The sequence below is a fragment of the Corythoichthys intestinalis genome, unplaced genomic scaffold (assembly GCF_030265065.1).
Source record: "Corythoichthys intestinalis isolate RoL2023-P3 unplaced genomic scaffold, ASM3026506v1 HiC_scaffold_30, whole genome shotgun sequence".
NCBI classification, from domain to species: domain Eukaryota; kingdom Metazoa; phylum Chordata; class Actinopteri; order Syngnathiformes; family Syngnathidae; genus Corythoichthys; species Corythoichthys intestinalis.
Window position 1 is genome coordinate 1,541,340 of NW_026651599.1, and position 7,037 is coordinate 1,548,376.

Genomic DNA, 7,037 nt, shown 5'->3' on the forward strand with positions numbered 1-7,037 from the left:
AAGTAATTTGCAGCGGCTATTACAGAATAGGCTTGGGAAGGCCTGTCTACCTACCAGGGAGAAATAAGTCATGGGCTGAGGCGATGAGAGAATAGGCTTGGGAAGGCGTGTCTACCTACCAGGGGCAAGCAAGTAATTTGCTGAAACTATTACAGAATAGGCTTGATAAGGCCTGTCTACCTACCAGGGAGAAATAAATCATGGGCTGAGGCGATGAGAGAATAGGCTTGGGAAGGCGTGTCTACCTACCAGGGGCAAGCAAGTAATTTGCAGCGGCTATTACAGAATAGGCTTGGGAAAGCCTGTCTACCTACCAGGGGCAAGCAAGTAATGTGCAGGGGCTATTAGAGAATTGGCTTGGGAAGGCCAGTCTAACTTCCAGGGGCAAGCAAGTAATTGTATTGGGCTATGAGAGAATTGGCTTGGGATATAAGAAAATTTGCTCGGGAAGGCCAGTCGATCTACCAGGTATAAGCACGTAATTTTCTGGGGCTATAAGAGAATAGGCTTGGGAAAGCCTGTCTACCTACCAGGGGCAAGCAAGTAATTTGCAGCGGCTATTACAGAATAGGCTTGGGAAAGTCTGTCTACCTACCAGGGGCAAGCAAGTAATGTGCAGAAGCTATTAGAGAATTGGCTTGGGAAGGCCTGTCTACCTACCAGGTGCAAGCAAATAATGTGCTGGGGCTATTCGAGATTTGGCTTGGGATATAAGAGAATTGGTTTGGGAAGGCCTGTCTACCTACCAGGGGCAAGCAAGTAATTTGCTGGGACTATTACAGAATAGGCTTGGGAAGGCCTGTCTACCTACCAGGGGCAAGCAAGTAATTTGCTGGGGCTATTACAGAATAGGCTTGGGAAGGCCTGTCTACCTACCAAGGAGAAATAAGTCATGGGCTGAGGCGATGAACGTATAGGCTTGGGAAGGCCTATCTACCTACCAGGGGCAAGCAAGTAATTTGCTGGGGCTATTACAGAATAGGATTGGGAAGGCCTGTCTACCTACCAGGGACAAGCAAGTAATTTGCTGGAACTATTACAGAATAGGCTCGGGAAAGCCTGTCTACCAGGGGTAAGCAAGTAATGTGCAGGGGCTATTAGAGAATTGGCTTGGTATATAAGAGAATTGGCTCGGGAAGGCCAGTCCATCTACCAGGTATAAGCAAGTAATTTCCTGGGGCTATGAGAGAATAGGCTTGGGAAGGCCAGTCTACCTACCAGGAATAAGCAAGTAATTTGCTGGGGCTATGAAAGTATAGGCTTGGGAAGGCCAGCCTACCTACCAGAGGCAAGCAAGTAATTTGCTGGGGCTATGAAAGAATAGGCTCGGGAAGGCCTGTCTACCTACCAGGGGCAAGCAAGTAATTTGCTGGGGCTATTCGAGAATTGGCTTGGGCTATAAGAGAATTGGCTTGGGAAGGCCTGTCTACCTACCAGTGGAAAGCAAGTAATTTGCTTGGGCAATTACAGAATAGGCTTGCGAAAGCCTGTCTACCTACCAAGGGCAAGCAAGTAATTTGCAGGGGCTATAACAGAATAGGCATCGGAAGTCCTTTCTACCTATCAGGGACAAGCAAGTAATTTGCTGGGACTATTACAGAAAAGGCTTGGGAAGGCCTGTCTACCGACCAGGGGCAAGCAAGTAATTTGCTGGGACTATTACAGAATAGGCTTGATAAGGCCTGTCTACCTACCAGGGAGAAATAAGTCATGGGCTGAGGCGATGAGGGAATAGGCTTGGGAAGGCGTGTCTACCTACCAGGGGCAAGCAAGTAATTTGCAGCGGCTATTACAGAATAGGCTTGGGAAAGCCTGTCTACCTACCAGGGGCAAGCAAGTAATGTGCAGGGGCTATTAGAGAATTGGCTTGGGAAGGCCAGTCTACGTACCAGGGGCAAGCAAGTAATTTGCAGCGGCTATTACAGAATAGGCTTGGGAAGGCCTGTCTACCTACCAGGTAAAAGCAAGTAATTTCCTGGGGCTATGAGAGAATAGGCTTGGGAAGGCCAGTCTACCTACCAGGAACAAGCAAGTAATTTGCTGGGGCTATGAAAGTATAGGCTTGGGAAGGCCAGTCTACCTACCAGAGGCAAGCAAGTAATTTGCTGGGGCTATGAAAGAATAGGCTCGGGAAGGCCAGTCTACCTACCAGGAACAAGCAAGTAATTTGCTGGGGCTATTCGAGAATTGGCTTGGCCTATAAAAGAATTGGTTTGGGAAGGCCTGTCTACCTACCAGGGGCAAGCAAGTAATTTGCGGGGGCTATGAGAGAAAAGGCTTGGGAAAGCCTGTCTACCTACCAGGGGCAAGCAAGTAATTTGCTGGGGCTATTCGAGAATTGGCTTGGGCTATAAGAGAATTGGCTTGGGAAGGCCTGTGGACCTACCAGGGAGAAGTAAGTCATGGGCTGATGCAATGAGAGAATAGGCTTGGGAAGGGCAGTCTACCTACCAGGGGCATGCAAGTAATTTGCTGGGGCTATTACTGAATAGGCTTGGGAAGGCCTGTCTACCGACCAGGGGCAAGCAAGTAATTTGCAGGGGCTATTACAGAATAGGCTTGGGAAGGCCTGTCTGCCTACCAGGGGCAAGCAAGTAATTTGCTGGGGCTATTACAGAATAGGTTTGGGAAGGCCTGTCTAGCTACCAGGGAGGAATAAGTCATGGGCTGAGGCGATGTGAGAATAGGCTTGGGAAGGCCTATCTACCTACCAGGGGTAAGCAAGTAATTTGCTGGGACGATTACAGAATAGGCTTGAGAAGGCCTGTCTACCTACCAGGGGCAAGCAAGTAATGTGCAGGGGCTATTAAAGAATTGGCTTGGGATATAAGAGAATTGGTTCGGGAAGGCCAGTCGACCTACCAGTGAGAAGTAAGTCATGGGCTGAGGCAATGAGAGAATAGGCTTGGGAAGGGCAGTCTACCTACCAGGGGAAAGCAAGTAATTTGCTGGGTCTATTACAGAATAGGCTTGGGAAGACCTGTCTGCTGACCAGTGCCAAGCAAGTAATTTGCTGGGGCTATGAGAGAAAAGGTTTGGGAAGGCCTGTCTACCTACCAGGGGCAAGCAAGTAATGTGCTGGGGCTATTCGAGAATTGGCCTGGGAAGTTCTGTCTACCTACCAGGGGCAAGCAAGTAATTTGCTGGGGCTATTACAGAATAGGCTTGGGAAGGCCTGTCTACCAACCAGAGACAAGCAAGTAATTTGCTGGGACTATTACAGAAAAGGCTTGGGAAGGCCTTTCTACCGACCAGGGGCAAGCAAGTAATTTGCTGGGACTATTACAGAATAGGCTTGATAAGGCCTGTCTACCTACCAGGGAGAAATAAGTCATGGGCTGAGGCGATGAGAGAATAGGCTTGGGAAGGCGTGTCTACCTACCAGGGGCAAGCAAGTAATTTGCAGCGGCTATTACAGAATAGGCTTGGGAAAGCCTGTCTACCTACCAAGGGCAAGCAAGTAATTTGCAGGGGCTATAACAGAATAGGCTTGGGAAAGCCTGTCTACCTACCAAGGGCAAGCAAGTAATTTGCAGGGGCTATAACAGAATAGGCTTGGGAAGGCCTGTCTACCTATCAGAGACAAGCAAGTAATTTGCTGAAACTATTAAAGAATAGGCTTGATAAGGCCTGTCTACCTACCAGGGAGAAATAAGTCATGGGCTGAGGCGATGAGCGAATAGGCTTGGGAAGGCGTGTCTACCTACCAGGGGCAAGCAAGTAATTTTCAGCGGCTATTACAGAATAGGCTTGGGAAAGCCTGTCTACCTACCAGGGGCAAGCAAGTAATGTGCAGGGGCTATTAGAGAATTGGCTTGGGAAGGCCTGTCTAACTACCAGGGGCAAGCAAGTAATTTGCAGCGGCTATTACAGAATAGGCTTGGGAAGGCCTGTCTACCTACCAGGGAGAAATAAGTCATGGGCTGAGGCGATGAGAGAATAGGCTTGGGAAGGCCTATCTACCTACCAGGGGCAAGCAAGTAATTTGCTGGGACTATTACAGAATAGGCTTGGGAAAGTCTGTCTACCTACCAGGGGCAAGCAAGTAATGTGCAGAAGCTATTAGAGAATTGGCTTGGGAAGGCCTGTCTACCTACCAGGTGCAAGCAAATAATGTGCTGGGGCTATTCGAGATTTGGCTTGGGATATAAGAGAATTGGTTTGGGAAGGCCTGTCTACCTACCAGGGGCAAGCAAGTAATTTGCTGGGACTATTACAGAATAGGCTTGGGAAGGCCTGTCTACCTACCAGGGGCAAGCAAGTAATTTGCTGGGGCTATTACAGAATAGGCTTGGGAAGGCCTCTCTACCTACCAGGGACAAGCAAGTAATTTGTTGGGACTATTACAGAATAGGCTTGGGAAAGCCTGTCTACCTACCAGGGGCAAGCAAGTAATGTGCTGGGGCTATTACAGAATAGGATTGGGAAGGCCTGTCTACCTACCAGGGACAAGCAATTAATTTGCTGGGACTATTACAGAATAGGCTTGGGAAAGCCTGTCTACCTACCAGGGGCAAACAAGTAATGTGTAGGGGCTATTAGAGAATTGGCTTGGGATATTAGAGAATTGGCTCGGGAAGGCCAGTGGACCTACCAGGGAGAAGTAAGTCATGGGCTGATGCAATTAGAGAATAGGCTTGGGAAGGGCAGTCTACCTACCAGGGGAAAGCAAGTAATTTGCTGGGTCTATTACAGAATAGGCTTGGGAAGACCTGTCTACCTACCAGGGGCAAACAAGTAATGTGTAGGGGCTATTAGAGAATTGGCTTGGGATATTAGAGAATTGGCTCGGGAAGGCCAGTGGACCTACCAGGGAGAAGTAAGTCATGGGCTGATGCAATTAGAGAATAGGCTTGGGAAGGGCAGTCTACCTACCAGGGGCATGCAAGTAATTTGCTGGGGCTATTACTGAATAGGCTTGGGAAGGCCTGTCTACAGACCAGGGTCAAGCAAGTAATTTGCAGGGGCTATTACAGAATAGGCTTGGGAAGGCCTGTCTACCTACCAGGGGCAAGCAAGTAATGTGCTGGGGCTATTCGAGAATTGGCTTGGGAAGTTCTGTCTACCTACCAGGGGCAAGCAAGTAATTTGCTGGGGCTATTCGAGAATTGGCTTGGGAAGTTCTGTCTACCTACCAGGGGCAAGCAAGTAATTTGCTGGGACTATTACAGAAAAGGCTTGGGAAGGCCTGTCTACCGACCAGGGGCAAGCAAGTAATTTGCTGGGACTATTACAGAATAGGCTCGGGAAGGCCAGTCTACCTATCAGGGAGAAATAAGTCATGGGCTGAGGCGATGAGAGAATAGGCTTGGGAAGGCGTGTCTACCTACCAGGGGCAAGCAAGTAATTTGCAGCGGCTATTACAGAATAGGCTTGGGAAAGCCTGTCTACCTACCAGGGGCAAGCAAGTAATGTGCAGGGGCTATTAGAGAATTGGCTTGGGAAGGCCTGTCTAACTACCAGGGGCAAGCAAGTAATTTGCAGCGGCTATTACAGAATAGGCTTGGGAAGGCCTGTCTACCTACCAGGGAGAAATAAGTCATGGGCTGAGGCGATGAACGTATAGGCTTGGGAAGGCCTATCTACCTACCAGGGGCAAGCAAGTAATTTGCTGGGGCTATTACAGAATAGGATTGGGAAGGCCTGTCTACCTACCAGGGACAAGCAAGTAATTTGCTGGAACTATTACAGAATAGGCTCGGGAAAGCCTGTCTACCAGGGGTAAGCAAGTAATGTGCAGGGGCTATTAGAGAATTGGCTTGGTATATAAGAGAATTGGCTCGGGAAGGCCAGTCCATCTACCAGGTATAAGCAAGTAATTTCCTGGGGCTATGAGAGAATAGGCTTGGGAAGGCCAGTCTACCTACCAGGAATAAGCAAGTAATTTGCTGGGGCTATGAAAGTATAGGCTTGGGAAGGCCAGCCTACCTACCAGAGGCAAGCAAGTAATTTGCTGGGGCTATGAAAGAATAGGCTCGGGAAGGCCTGTCTACCTACCAGGGGCAAGCAAGTAATTTGCTGGGGCTATTCGAGAATTGGCTTGGGCTATAAGAGAATTGGCTTGGGAAGGCCTGTCTACCTACCAGTGGAAAGCAAGTAATTTGCTTGGGCAATTACAGAATAGGCTTGCGAAAGCCTGTCTACCTACCAAGGGCAAGCAAGTAATTTGCAGGGGCTATAACAGAATAGGCATCGGAAGTCCTTTCTACCTATCAGGGACAAGCAAGTAATTTGCTGGGACTATTACAGAAAAGGCTTGGGAAGGCCTGTCTACCGACCAGGGGCAAGCAAGTAATTTGCTGGGACTATTACAGAATAGGCTTGATAAGGCCTGTCTACCTACCAGGGAGAAATAAGTCATGGGCTGAGGCGATGAGCGAATAGGCTTGGGAAGGCGTGTCTACCTACCAGGGGCAAGCAAGTAATTTGCAGCGGCTATTACAGAATAGGCTTGGGAAAGCCTGTCTACCTACCAGGGGCAAGCAAGTAATGTGCAGGGGCTATTAGAGAATTGGCTTGGGAAGGCCAGTCTACGTACCAGGGGCAAGCAAGTAATTTGCAGCGGCTATTACAGAATAGGCTTGGGAAGGCCTGTCTACCTACCAGGTAAAAGCAAGTAATTTCCTGGGGCTATGAGAGAATAGGCTTGGGAAGGCCAGTCTACCTACCAGGAACAAGCAAGTAATTTGCTGGGGCTATGAAAGTATAGGCTTGGGAAGGCCAGTCTACCTACCAGAGGCAAGCAAGTAATTTGCTGGGGCTATGAAAGAATAGGCTCGGGAAGGCCAGTCTACCTACCAGGAACAAGCAAGTAATTTGCTGGGGCTATTCGAGAATTGGCTTGGCCTATAAAAGAATTGGTTTGGGAAGGCCTGTCTACCTACCAGGGGCAAGCAAGTAATTTGCGGGGGCTATGAGAGAAAAGGCTTGGGAAAGCCTGTCTACCTACCAGGGGCAAGCAAGTAATTTGCTGGGGCTATTCGAGAATTGGCTTGGGCTATAAGAGAATTGGCTTGGGAAGGCCTGTGGACCTACCA